We start from the raw sequence: 14,835 nt of genomic DNA on the forward strand, positions 1-14,835 counted from the left end.
TATATATTTATGAAAATACAATAAATACAACTATTCCTAAAAGAGACACCAGTGGATGCAGTAAAACAGCCAGGACACATCTACATCTGCGAGAACTCAACATCACACGAAGGGGGTAAGATACAAGCCACGGCCAGGAAGGACCCAAATGCTCCCCCTCCCCAAAACCCAGTGGGAAGGAAGGAGTCGGAATGGGGAGGAAGTGAAAGCCCAGTACTGCTAAACAACCAGCTCTAGAAATCCGCACCTCGAACGCAGACACAAGGTTCACGGGGTGCTGGATATTAGAGAAACGGAAAAGCAAAACCTGTGGGCAGTTGCCCGCAACTGGTGCCCCTGAGACAAAAGAAAAGCGAGTGCTTTCTGCAAGTCTTAAAGAGACAGGGACCCCATAGATGGATGAAGTTGTCCTGGCACACTTAGCCAGCAGCTGGGAATCCTGGGGAAACTTAGGTGCCCTAAATCCTGGGGAGGCAGTGCAGCTCTGAAGCCCCTCATGGCACTAAGCAACCTGCCAGTCGTTCCTCCAACTGGTGTGAACTCCGACACACCGGCCCAGTAGCGGGAGAGTGGCAGTGCGTGCCAGGGATGGCGGTGCCAGAAGGGACTGGGAGCAGATACATGTGCCAACGGTGCAGGAGGGGACCAGGAAAGGCTTGTGCGAGCCCGCAGCAGTGCAACCGAACAGCCCAGGCATGGCTCGCGCACACCAACAGCAGTGGAGCCAGAGGAGCCCAGTAGAGAACCGCGCGCACCTGCAGCAGAGCCAGAGGGAGCAGGCGCACTCCCAGCAGCTGACCAGAATCCCAGCCCAAGGCACAGCTGCCCAGGGCAGACCCAAAGGCCACTGCTGGCACAGAGCTGCCTGGCAGGGGAGCTGCTAGCACGGAGGAGCACACCTGGCGTGCCTGCCACTCCTCGCAGGGCTCCGTGCTGCTCTGACAGAGACCCTGCCCACAGCAGCTTAGGGGACTCACCCGGTGGCTGCTCCAGGAGTGCAGGTAACCATCAAAGGCAGTGGGGAAGGGCAAGGGAACCAGCAAGCAGGAAAGGACTTTCTTCTCCCAGCTGATACACCCGCAAGCTGCCTACAGCCACTGCTATCACCATGAAAAGGCAAATAGATTTAGTCCAGTCCAAGATAGTTCAAACAACACCTGAGAAAGGATCTGCAGAGGCAGACCTAACGAGTCTCCCTGAAAAAGAATTCAAAATAAAGTCATAAACATGCTGACAGAGCTGCAGAGAAATATGCAAGAGCTAAGGGATGAAGTCCGCAGGGAGATTACAAACGTCCAGAGGGAGATTACAGAAGTGAAACAAACTCTGGAAGGATTTATAAGCAGAATAGATTAGATGCAAGAGGCCATAGATGGAATAGAAACCAGAGAACAGGAACGCATAGAAGCTGATGCAGAGCGAGATAAAAGGATCTCCAGGAATGAAACAATATTAAGAGAACTGTGTGACCAATCCAAAAGGAACAATATCTGCATTATAGGGGTACCAGAGGAAGAAGAGAGAGAAAAAGGGATAGAAAGTGTCTTTGAAGAAATAATTGCTGAGAACTTCCCCATACTGGGGGAAGAAATAGTTGCTCAGACTATGGAGGCACACAGAACTCCTGAGACACGGGACCCAAAGAGGACAACAGCAAGACACATAATAATTAAAATGGCAAAGATCAAGGACAAGGACAGAGTATTAAAGGCAGCCAGAGAGAGAAAAAAGGTCACCTACAAAGGAAAACACATGAGGCTATCATCAGGCTTCTCAACAGAAACCTTACAGGCTGGAAGAGAATGGCATGATATATTTAATGCAATGAAACAGAAGGGCCTTGAACCAAGGATACTGTATCCAGCATGATTATCATTTAAATATGAAGGAGGGATTAAACAATTCCCAGACAAGCAAAAGTTGAGGGAATTTGCCTCCCACAAACCACCTCTACAGGGTATTTTAGAGGGACTGCTCTAGATGGGAGCACTTCTAAGACTAAATAGATGTCACCAGAGAAAATAAAAACACAGCAAAGAAAGCAGACCAACCAAATACTAACTAAAGGCAAAAAATAAAATCAACTACCCACAAAAGCAGTTAAAGGAAGCACAAAAGAGCACAGAATAAAACAACCAACATATAAAGAACGGAGGAGGAGGAATACGAAGGAAGAAAAATAAAGAATGACCAGACAGTGTTTAAATTAGCTCAATAAGTGAGTTAAGTTAGAAGATACTAAAGAGGCTAACCTTGAACCTTTGGCAACCACAAATCTAAAGCCTGCAATGGCAATAAGTACATATCTTTCAATAATCACCCTAAATGTAAATGGACTGAATGCACCAATCAAAAGACACAGAATAATAGAATGGATAAAAAAGCAAGACCCATCTCTATGCTGCTTACAAGAGACTCACTCAAACTCAAAGACTATAGGAACAAAGAAAGACAGAAGGAACAAAACAGCAGCAGAATCATAGAACCTAAGAATGGACTAACAGTTACCAAAGGGAAAGGGACTGGGGAGAAAGGGAGGGAAGGGAGGGATAAGGGTGGGGAAAAAGAAAGGGGACATTATGATTAGCATGTATAATGTTGGGGGGGGTGGCATGGGGAGGGCTGTGCAACACAGAAGACAAGTGATGATTCTACAGCATCTTACTACACTGATGGACAGTACTGTAATGGGGTTTGTGGGGGGGGTTTGGTGAAGGGGGGACCCTAGTAAACATAATATTCTTCATGTAACTGTAGATTAATAACAACAAAATTAATTAATTCATTAATTTAAAAAATAAAATAAAATAAAATAAAAAAGGTAGGGAGTCAGTAGTTGAGAATTCTTCTGGGACCACAGTAATGCATATTATTTAACAACTGGCTGATAAAAATATAGCTGTACCCAAACATGTGACAAAAATTTTGCACCAGTCCACAGATAAACAAGTGTGATCTACAATCTGTTACACAAACGGAAATAAAACTAAAAGATGACTGTTAATTATATATAAATACATACAAAGTGAGAGTATAACTATCCATAACACAACCTCCATACTTGAATTACCCCTCAACTGGCTTTAAAGTATATCACAGAAACTGCTAGTTCAAACTAGATTATCTGCAGCACAGCAGAAAGCTGAGTCCCCAAGTCTGGCCATTCTTGTCAGACTCTACTAAGCCTTTCCTTCCTATATATTTGTCTTTACTCAACCATTAATTCAAGTATCTCACCAATTTCTAGGTGCCAGACCCTGATTCAGCAAGAAAAATGAAAAAAACAGAAGATAGTCTGCATTCAAGGAGTTCTAAATCCATGAGATGAGATAAATTATAAGAAGGAAGTATACAGTAAGAGAGGTAAAAACAGCAGGGTGGTTAAAGTCTGAGACTAGTCTGAAATACCTGAAAGCTACTTCTCTGACTTGCTAGCTATGTGAACTGAGTAAGTTTTTCACCTGTAAAATGAGGATAATAGAACCTACCTAATAGGAGTTTTTATGAGATAATACCCAACAGAGAAATAAGCACTGTGTATTATTTACTGCTATTACTAGTAAGAGTGCTATTACTGAAATATGACCAAAGTGCTATGGGAAAATGAAGCAGTTAACTGCCTAGGGAAGATTATCAGAGATGTTATCAAACTGAGGCTTGAAGAATTAGTAGGAATCCAGACAGGTAAGAGCATATGCAAAAACAGTAATAAAATAGCCTAGCATGTCCAGAAAACAATACGAACAAACTACAGAGAAACAGGACAAAGAGAAAAGAGAAAGGATAAAAATAAAGAATGACCAGACAGTCTTTAAAATAGCTCAATGAGTGAGTTACAATGGCATCAGATGCTTAAGAGTCTTACAAGCCTAGTGAATTTACACAAGACAATCAGGAACCACAAGAAAAGGCACACCTTAGGAAAGATCAAGGTTCAAATCTAAGTTTACTGTGAAATGGATCAAAGACCTGAAGGTAAATCATGAAACCATAAAACTCTTAGAAGAAAGCATAGGCAAAAATCTCTTAAATGTAAACGAGCAACTTTTTTCTGAACACATCTGCTAGGGCAAGGGAAACAAAAGCAAAAATGAACAAATGGGACTACGCCAAACTAACAGGCTTTCTGTACAGCAAAGTATACCATCAGTAGAACAAAAAGGCATCCTACAGTATGGGAGAATATATTCATAAACAAACAAGGGTTAACATCCAAAATATATAAAGAACTCACAAGCCTCAACAACCAAAAAGCAAATAACCCGATTAAAAAATGGGCCAAGAATATGAACCGACACTTCTCCAAAGAAGAAATTCAGATGGCCAATAGGCACATGTAAGATTCTCCTCATCGCTAATTATCAGAAAAATGCAAATTAAAACCACAATGAGATACCACTTCACACCAGTTAGGATGGCCAACATCAAAAAGACAAGGAACAACAAATGCTGGCGAGGATGTGGAGAAAGGGGAACCCTCCTACACTGTTGGTGGGAATGTGAACTAGTTCAACGATTGTAGAAAGCAATATGGAGGTTTCTCAAAAAAACTAAAAACAGAAATACCATTTGACCCAGGAATCCCACTCCTAGGAATTTACCCAAAGGAAACAAAATCTCAGATTCAAAAAAACCTATGCACCCCTATGTTTACTGCAGCACTATTCACAATAGTCAAGACATAGAAGCAACCTAAATGTCCATCAGTAGATGAATGGATAAAGAAGATGTGGTACATATACACAACGGAATATTATTCAGCCATAAGAAAACAAATCCTACCATTTGCAACAACATGGATGGAGCTAGACAGTATTAGTTAGGCTCAGTGAAATAAGTCACACGGAGAAAGACAAGTACCAAATGATTTCCCTCATTTGTGGAGTATAACAATGAAGCAAAACTGGAGGAACAAAACAGCAGCAGACTCACCGACTTCCCAAGAAGAGACTAATGGTTACCAAAGGGGAAGGGTGGGGGAGAGTGGGTGGGGAGGGAGGGAGAAAGGGATTGAGAGGTATTATGATTGGTACACATGGTGTGTTGGGGGGTCACAGGGAAGACAGTGTAGCACAGAGAAGACAAGTAGTGACTCTGTGGCATCTTACTACGTTGATGGACAGTGACTTCAATGCGGTATGGAGAGGACTTGATAATATGGGTGAATATAGTAACCAAAATGTTCTCATGTGAAATCTTCATAAGAGTGTATATCAGTGATACCTTAATAATAAAAAAATCTAAGTTTACTGTGTAGCCTCAATTTCTCTGAGTCTCAGTTTTCTCATCTGTAAAATGAGGGATACCATTATCTGGTTTGGATGGTGACTGGGATTATTTAAATATCTCCAAAATGCCCTGGTGTAGGGCCTGGCATGTAATACTTAAACAGCAGCTGATAGTATCATCACTATATGTGATAGTAGTCAACTTTTGATGCTGGAATAGTCAAGGATAAGTTCATAGGACCCTAGTTTGACAATGTCTACTAGACGTGCCATTCTCCTGTCCCATCTACTCTTTTACTGAAACAAATGAACAAAACAGACTGATTTTATATTCTCTTCTTATATTTTATGATGCATTCTAACAGATGGACGCTCAAAAATATATTTGGGAAACAGAATGAATTGTCTGGTATACCTGTTCTTAGTGAAACGGCCAGCACGAAGTCATAAACAGCCAATTAAGTTTATTAATACTGAGATGTTTCCAGAAGCATACCAACAATTTCCTACCAGTTACTTAGCTGGTAGAAAATGCAATGCTTTCCCTACTGTACACAATACCAACACTCCCCTCTGCAAAAAAAAGCCCACTTCAAAAGAAATCAGAAGATAAAAGTTCAAAAACTCAGCTTAGTAACTGGGCCTCAGTTACTTCATCTATAAAATAGAGTTACTACCTATTCTATTTACCTCGCTGAGTTACTAGAAGCATTAGATAAGAATGTATATAACGGCACTTTAATAAGTACACAACTATACAGTATTATCATTCTGACATCCAGTTAGATGATTTTACAACATCCTGGAGTCTCAGTTCCTAACTTCCTTCCCTATAATGATCCTGTCCTCCATTCTCCCTTAGCCTTTTAACTCTCATGGTCAATACCAACCATCTCAATCCTTCTATAATCTCTATTTCAAACACTGTGCTCTGCAACCACAACCTTCTACCTTTCCAGTTCATTTCTTCTAGCACCTCCAAAATTCTTAAACCCCATCAGAACCTACAATCCACTGATCTAATTTTTCACTCCATTCCCCTACCCCTCCACCCCAAAGTCCTCACCAAGTTTAAAATTACATAGTCCATTATTACAATCACTCCCTTGTCCCCACTCACATTAACTCTGGTTAGTGGAGACTGGGTATCACAGTTTTAACAGTATGTATAGCACATTTAATACAACTGTATCCAAATTAATCTTCCTGTAAGAAAAACTGCATTGATATTTACCCCATTTAAATACCTTAAACAGTTAGTACATTCCTACTTAGAACATTAAAATAAAACTTATCTTTGTAGCCCTAGATTTCACTTTTTCCCTATGCCCAATGGCTTGTATAATCATTGTCCTGAAAAAATCAAGAGCTTCAGTTGGAGCTATTTTCTCCAAATGAGTATCTCCCATTCCTTTCCTTTGCAAGGATGCAATCCCATCTTTCAAGATCCAGCTTAAAAGCTGATTTCTTCTTAAAGGCACGTCCAATCATCCCACTTTGAGGGTTTTCTCCTTTCCTTACAATTTTGCATTTACTAACTATATGATCCATCTGATAATTATGCTGGTGAGGAACAAATTATTGTTACTTTTATTCTCTAGAACAAAAGCTCCTTGAAAAACACTACTTCTTAACCAACTCCCACCACCAACGTACTCAATATATATGTCTTAGTACAACCACTATTCCAATATTGTTTTATTTAACAATCCTTCCAAAAATTAGTTTGTTTTCTAGAAAATATTCTGAAGGTATATATACCCCTTGGCATCTCTTGTGCAGATAGTACCTTAAAGTAGTATGAAACCAATTAAATTTTCAACTACTTCTGCCCTTTCTTTTAGGGTAACTGGCAAATTTTACTCATAGCAACAAGAGAAATTACTGATTCTACAGCATACAATCCACAAGCATCAGCATTATTTTCTTCAATAGTCAACACCCACATTAACAAGTTAATTTCTTGTTTTATCAATACTGCCTCAAAAAGGATGAAAAGTTCTCTCTACTCCCTCAACTCTGAAAAAACTGTTAACATGAACAGTTAAGATATGAGTACTGACTTTTCCAACAATCATTACTTAAAACCAGTCACAAAACATGACCAATGACTGATTTTTTTCCTTTTTTTATTAAGGTATCATTGATATACAATCTCATAAAGGTTTCACACGAGCAAAACTGAGGCTATTACGTTCACCCATATTATCAAGTCCCCCCTACACACCCCACTGAAGTCACTGTCCAGCAGCATAGTAAGAAGCTACAGAGCCAATGACTGTTTTTCTATTACAACTTAACACATGGAGAGCTGTTTTATATTTCAATTTTATAAACTACAGAGATAAGTTGAAATTCCTTTTTGAAATCAATGTAATTGCCAAAAGAGTGGCAAGAACAACAAATAATTGGAACTTCATGAGATGAGACCAATTGTAATACACCTCTGGTTGCTTGCGTGACACCCATAAGATTTATCTTACCTCAACAACGTCAGTAAAAAGAATAACTAAGGCAAGTAACAGGAAATGCCTGTTTTGATCCTAACTTTAATTTCTTACTATCTATAGTCCTTACTAAAACATTATGTGCTCTTAACCTATGTACAGTGCCAAAGCAACTTCAACTTTTTCTTCATCCATTCCTAAATTAGGTGTAAAATGCTAAATGTATTTGTTAAATCCCAAAGAAATAAGCCTGACAGTACAGTATATTCTGTCTTTCACCATGGGCATATTTAAGTTTTTGCACTAATACAATATGCATTAAGTACATTTGGTTAGAATTCCACAGTTAAATGGTCAATTCACTTCTTATAACTGAAAGATCACTGCAACATCTTCTGGTATTCACTGCAATATCTAATCAATGCCTTCTTTCAGTATTTATGGTGGTCTTTTGTAATTCCTTTGGTAATTACCATGAGTCAGCTTTCACTTAATACTAAATGGGAATGCTAATATGAAGAAAGAATTAATATCACACACACAAGCAAAAGAACCAAGTTGTTTCAGGGAATAAATTTTAACAGAATTGAAGAACTCAAGCTGGAATCCATTTTCATTAATAAAATAGTAGAAACTTACTGGTTTACAAGAAAAAAATGAAACTTCTACATGGGTTTCAAATTCAAGATCTCATGAACCTGTTCTTTTCAGAAAATGGTAATACTGACCACATCAAGACAACAGTCTTTTTTTCATTTTGCCATGTACCCAAATAAATGAACATGTATCTCAGCTATGAAGCAGCACAATCAGGACAGCTAATTATATATGTGCTTTAATAAATTTTTAAGTCACAAATTTTAGTTTAGATTATGTAACTTATCATAAAGACCTGAGAAAATGATAATCCCTCTGCAGTACTCTAATGAGAATTATGTGACACACTCAGAATGAAAGGAAAGAATATAACAGGGACACCTATTTTGCTCTAATGCTGCAGCACTAGAACAGCCCTGTAATAATCAGCCTTACAGTATATTTGGATCTGTTTCTTCTTGGTCCCCACGCCCACTTTGAAAACAGTGCATCATCACATGAAGTCCCATGATCACAGTCTTGCCAACCCCATTCTCCCTTCAATACAACGTATACATTTTTCTCCTGTGACATTATTCCTTGACATGTTCCAAGTTTTTAAGAGCCTTTTGCCTTAGATACATACCCTGTACCCTTTAGATCACCACTAGGTAGCCCTCCCTTATACTGACCTTATTTGGTCACTCTTGATCCCCAGAACATGTAGTAACCAACAATTTTATATTTGCTAATGATCATGTCAATTCATCATCATTTTGAAACCTATACATCATTATTTTGAAACCTTGTTCCAATCCCTTCCACCTATCATAATATGCATGGGAAAGGGAAGAGCAATGATTTTGCCTTGTTTCAGCAATCCAAGCAAAGGTGACACTGACTTTCATAGCTAGTAGCATCTCAGGCAGATAATGGGAGAGAGACCCAGTTAACAGAGATTAGAACACCTGCTAATGTGTCTTCTCTGGCATGTCTGCAATAGAATGCCAACTCTATTACAGTACCACACAGAAAATTTACTAACATGCTTCTGTGACCTGAATATTTTTAAACTGTAAACTTCCTCACTTAAGATCTTAAGATTTATCACATCCTGGTCACATACATGAAACACAGAGAGAAATCCTACAAACATACTACATAAAAGTAATACATGACTTGCTTATTGCTATTTACCATTATGAATACTTACACAGATTTTAAAAGTTCTTGGGTACTTTTTATATTTTTATTATGACCTTTACAGTAATATTTGTTTCTCCCATTACTTCACCATTCCTTGATCTATCATCACAGTTCCTTTTTATCAGAACTCTAATGAAGACATTCAGAACAAGAAAGAATGGAAGACAAAATACTTTAAGTCACCAGTTCTCTGCAGTTACAGAAGCTGAAGAACATTTCCTCACTAGCATTCAGCTACATCACCATTAACAGCTGCACAGCCAATAATGCTAAACAGTGTATCTTAACACTTTAGAGCTGTACATCACTGTACAAATAAAACTTTCTTTAGTGAACATATAATTCAAAGTGCTAAATAATCTCTATCTTAAGTTATCCTATGTATTTTCCAGTTTTTGTGTGTAACATTTCAATCTATCAACAAACATGCCTTAATCTGGTAAATGTAGGCAGAAATCATGTCTCATTCAGAAATTCAGGTCAGATTCTTGAAGCAGTTAAAACTCTTAAGACATTTAAAAAAAAATAAATACTTCAGCCTATTTCACAAAGCTTTCCAAAGATCAAATATCACTTTCAAAGGCTACACAGAAGAATGTCTTAGCTGAAACAGTTAACAATATATGCTCTTTGACACAGTGTAACTAATGATGGTCAGAAACCTCCCCAGAAGCCCTTGGAAGATGAACCCAAAACAAATCTGAACAGAACAGAGTAAAAACTGTTAACTGTCACACCTCTCTAAAAACTCATTAATTCTTTGTGACCTATAAGTTTATCCTCCATATTTGATAACTGAACTACAGTTATATAAAAACATAATTGCAAGCAGAGATAATGGTCAGGAGCACAGCTTCAAGAGTCAAAGTACTAGAGTCTGAATCCAGGCTCTGCCAGTTAGAAACTGTGTGTACTTGGCCAAGTTATTTAAAACTCTGTGCCTCAGCTGACTCCTTCGAAAATGGGAGTAACAGTACCTACTCAAGGGGTAATTGTGAAGATTATGAGATAATACACATAAAGCCTGCAGAACAGTACCTGTTTATTATTATAATGAAGTCATTAAAAAATTTTTAATGTACACTCCTGATAATGATCACTCTTTCTATTCGGAAGTGTTTCGAGTGGCATAATACAGTTAAACTCCTCACTGTATTATACAAAACACATCTGAAAGCTTAGGTGTTCACCAATCTAACAGTGTACCCAATTCTGACTCAGTTCAAGAGACAGTATTAAAACTCCAAAATTTGAACTTAATGGTAAATTGGCAAAGAATAAAATTCTATAATTCTAAATTATCTTGCCAAATAAAAGGCAAAGAAAATGATAGTCATCTAGAACTTACCAGAGAAGATTGCCCCCCCAAAATTCCAGTGCTATAAGAAGATCTGTTTTAAAACAACAGGATTTATGCACTGTGTTTGGAAACCTACTTAGGGTTTGTTTTCAAGTGTACTCAGTGACTTCACCTCATTTGTCACTTAAAACCTTAAAAAGAGGCCACATTTAATTTTTAATGACCTGACCTTAAAAAATGTTTTAGATACACTACACACAGAAGCATCCTATTACTTCTCTCCAAAAACTTTAAATCAAAGGACTCTGATAAAAATCAATTTGTATTTTCCCTTTATTAAAACATCCAGAAAAAACTACTACTCGAGTATTTTTAAATGAATGTTTTTTAGAACTATTAGTACAATAATTTAGAAAAGCTTTAAACATACTGTCTGAAAGTCTGTCATTCCCAATATCCTATTGACACACAGTATTAGGACAACTGAATTTAAAAAGCCAACATTTTCCTGGCTGGCCCAATGCAGCAGGAGTTGGTTATTACAACACATATGCATTATCTTCAAAGGAATACCCAGCAACTTGAAGCAAGTTTTACATAAACCCAACTAAAGCATTGATTGGAAAAGTCATCTTATTTGAAAAGGTAGACTTACTCAATTTTTTCAAGTAACAGCATTTATACTCTGTTACCCAGTTTTCAAAATCTTTCAAGACCCTGCAAATCCTGTTTAAGCCTGCTAAAATTCCATGGGTGACAGCCATTTTCCCTCAAAACTTAATTGTCCAGATTACCTATTTTCAATTTTATTAGGTCACCTTGAAATTCTCTCTTCCATAAAGCACTTAAGGGTTTTAGTTATAAACATGTCTCTAAAAATTAACCAATAAAGCCCACACATTTTGCAGCCTACTCATGTTTTAAAATGCTCGCTAAAAAAACCACCTTTATCGGGGACCAAATACCTAAAATGAACTGCTTCAAAATTCCCTGGACCTGCATTATACCCTTTATACACCTTGAGATCCTGTATTATGCTGCAGCTATACAGCAGACGCACGATCACAAGGTTTTCAACAGCCTCCAGATCCCTTACTGCTGCAAAACTTCTGATAAACCTTCCATGCAGTAGACCGTTAACAGTGCTGGTTTAACTGCTTTACCTGTTTATTTACCAACCCAATCATCTCAGGGAATTCAAACTGCCTTCTGAAACTTATCTAGAGTATTCCTGTGTTCTTTTGAGGAAGATCTGCACCTGGAAAAAACTTTTGAGTTTTAGTGTTCATTCTCTGGTCCAAATTCCTGTTTCCAGGATACGCGGTAGTAATGCAGTGGTTTCTTTGAGACTCTAAGATTGTATTTTACCCTAGCAATAGCCAACCTCTACTAAATCCCTTTTAGGTGGCCGAGATTGCTGCGGATTATAATGCTCAACAGGAAGGTTTTTTAAACATCCGAAAGACGAGTTATTCGAATTCAGGCCTTAATTTTTTCCTAAATAATACTTGTCATCACAAGGACATGTTTCCATACATTTGCAACTTAAGAAAGTAAAAAATCAAGCTTTTGGCACTATTTATCACAGCTTAAAAAGTCCATCACCATCACGCTTTTTCTTTCGAAGTAGGATTTCAGACAAAGCTTCCATCAACCATAGTCCTGTAACATGCTTTCCAAGCCAACTGACGGCCTGCTAACAGCAACATTTACACCCGGGGAAATCTTTACAGTTGACTAATCAAGAAGGCGTCTGATAACCAAAGCACCCTTTCTCGAGGAAATGTAAGAAGCAACAACTAAAGGGATTTATTACAGTGAGGAAAGAAGGACTCTCCAAGCAGGGCCATGGAGCAAAATTCAGGGGTTCGGAAGCCCTGGTCTCAGCAACACTGGCCCCAAGGCCTCCCCACCCAGCCCGCTATCCCCCCGGGAGCCAGCCCTGCACCTCCATAGGCCCGGCAGACCAGAGGGGAGCACCTCCCCCACCCCACGCAGCGGCCAGGCTCGAGTTCCGAAACCTGAAGCCCAAACAGGCCAAAGCCGCAAACGCGGCAGCGTGAGTTTAAAAGGTATGAAAACACAGGGTGAGAGGAGATGCGGCCTCGCCTCAAGCTGGGAGGCCCCCTGAGGAATCCGAGGCGGGAGAAGAGCGAGCCGGTTGATAAGCCGGAACAGTCTGGAAGAAAAGAGAGCTGGGAGCGGGGGATGAGGAGGTTCCTGCTCGGCCAGCGCCTTCTCCGGGTCCTCGGCGACGCCCCTGTTTACCTGAAAGTCTCGGTCCTCATTGAAGCGGGAGAAGCGATCCGCCATTTTGCCTCCCTCACTCCTCTCAGGACGACGCTCTCCGGCTAGCTCCTTCCCTCCCGCGACACCCGCCCCCTCGCTCCCCTCCTCTGTTCCCCGCCTCCTCCCACGCCCACCCGGTGCGCACAGGCCGGGAAAGGAGGATGCGCGTCCAGAACGGAGCCCAGCGGACGCAGGCGCCTTTCGGCCCTGGAGGCGGGACATTCCTCCACGCCCCGCCCTCCTCTCTCAGCCTAGTGCGACCCCCGGCGGCCGCGCGTGCGCGCTAGTGCTGGACAGCTGCGAGCGCTTCCGGAGAGAAAGGTGACGCGGGGCGCAGTGCGTGTGTGTATGGATGTGTTCCACCTGCTCTCTTCCCGGAATGCATTATCTTTTTTTGCCCTCTTGCGTCCTTCTGTATGCGAAACCCATCCTTTGTTTTATTCACCAAATGGCAGCATTATGTAGTGGCCAAAAGCGAGGATTTTGAAGCCAGACTGCTCAGTTTCGAATCCCGGTTTGCTTTGAACGTTAAACCGTGAACGAAACGGGAAAAGGCCTTTCTCTCAAAGGGTTTACATTCCACTGTGGTAAATAAGATGAATAATAAAACAATTGAGTAATTTTTAATATTAATGAGTGCTACAAAAAAATAAAACGGTGCAGTGATGAGAGGGACTTCTGAAATGACCTTTGACCTGAGGAACAGAAGCGGCCTGCAACCTTGGAGCAGGGGAAACATTAGACGCAAAGGCCCAATGACTGCTAAGAACTTGGCATTCTCAAGCGATCATTTTAGAAAAGTATTTCTCAAGAGACCAAAGTTTCAAATCAATTCAAGTTCTCTGGGCTTCGGTTTCCATTTTATAAAATAAGGAAATTGAGTTTGGTAATCTACTGCCCCTATCACTGACTTTGTATGGGTTATGAATCAGGTTTTTCCACCTTATGACGTTCCTGAAGGACCCCACCCAGCCCACCAATTCCCTTAGCCAAAACACATAAAACACACAGGAGTAGCAGAACTTCCCTACTTTTGAAAGAGTAGTTGACAGAAATCACACAATGAAAAAATGACCCGTACTGCACCCTGAGAGTCAAACGGAATGTAATTTTTTGGAGGAAGGGTGTGTATCTCCTATTCCTATGTTACCTTCTGCAGTCCAAGGAGAATACAGTTCTAAGCAGTGAAACGAGCTCCCTAACTAGGGAGAGGCAAAACACACAAGGTAAACATTGTAAAGAGACCTGAGGATACATGTGGCGGATTGAATCATATGGATACCCATGACACATTTACCTCTTTTCCCTCTCCCAATCCCACTAAAATGACAGTAAAAGAATCAGAAGGACATAAACTTACATGGACAAAGAGACCTGAAGAAGGGACAACAGATGTCAACAAAATTTTGGAAGCTAAAGAGCATAGATAAATGGAAATGCACTAGTAGAATGGAGAAAGCAAAGTCCTGGAGTGAGGAAGCCAGGAAACATGTTGAATTAATGCAGAGGAGTATCAGAAAGACTCAGGAATTGGAATCACCAGGTTTCCCTGAAGGTGAGGGTGTGGATGGAGCCAGAAACAGGAATAGTTACAAGGCAGTTTAGAGAGAAGTAACTCTTAAATCCCTTTCCCACCCAAGTAGCAAACTGGAGAATTCTCTTGGATATGCTGGAGAGACTTTGACATATCTGGCTCAGCTAAAGAAGGAGATAACAGGCTGAAAATGGCAAGGTTTGGTAAAAGCCAACATTCTGGTCAGAGAATTGTTCTCCCAGCAAAAGACTACAG

General features: G+C 40.1%; 1 long non-coding RNA gene across 7 annotated transcripts in view; it reads right to left on the bottom strand.

Moving 5' to 3' along the window:
- Nucleotides 1-13,180, bottom strand: part of LOC140849289 (uncharacterized) — a 39,648-nt gene extending 26,468 nt beyond the window's left edge. For all 7 annotated transcript variants that reach the window (XR_012131020.1, XR_012131025.1, XR_012131024.1 and 4 more), the window contains exon 1: nt 13,026-13,180. This is a non-coding gene — a long non-coding RNA (uncharacterized lncRNA). The remainder of the gene's footprint in view (nt 1-13,025) is intronic.
- Nucleotides 13,181-14,835: the final 1,655 nt, after the last annotated feature.

This window comes from Manis javanica, chromosome 4, assembly GCF_040802235.1.
Source record: "Manis javanica isolate MJ-LG chromosome 4, MJ_LKY, whole genome shotgun sequence".
In the NCBI taxonomy this organism is placed as follows: Eukaryota; Metazoa; Chordata; class Mammalia; order Pholidota; family Manidae; genus Manis; species Manis javanica.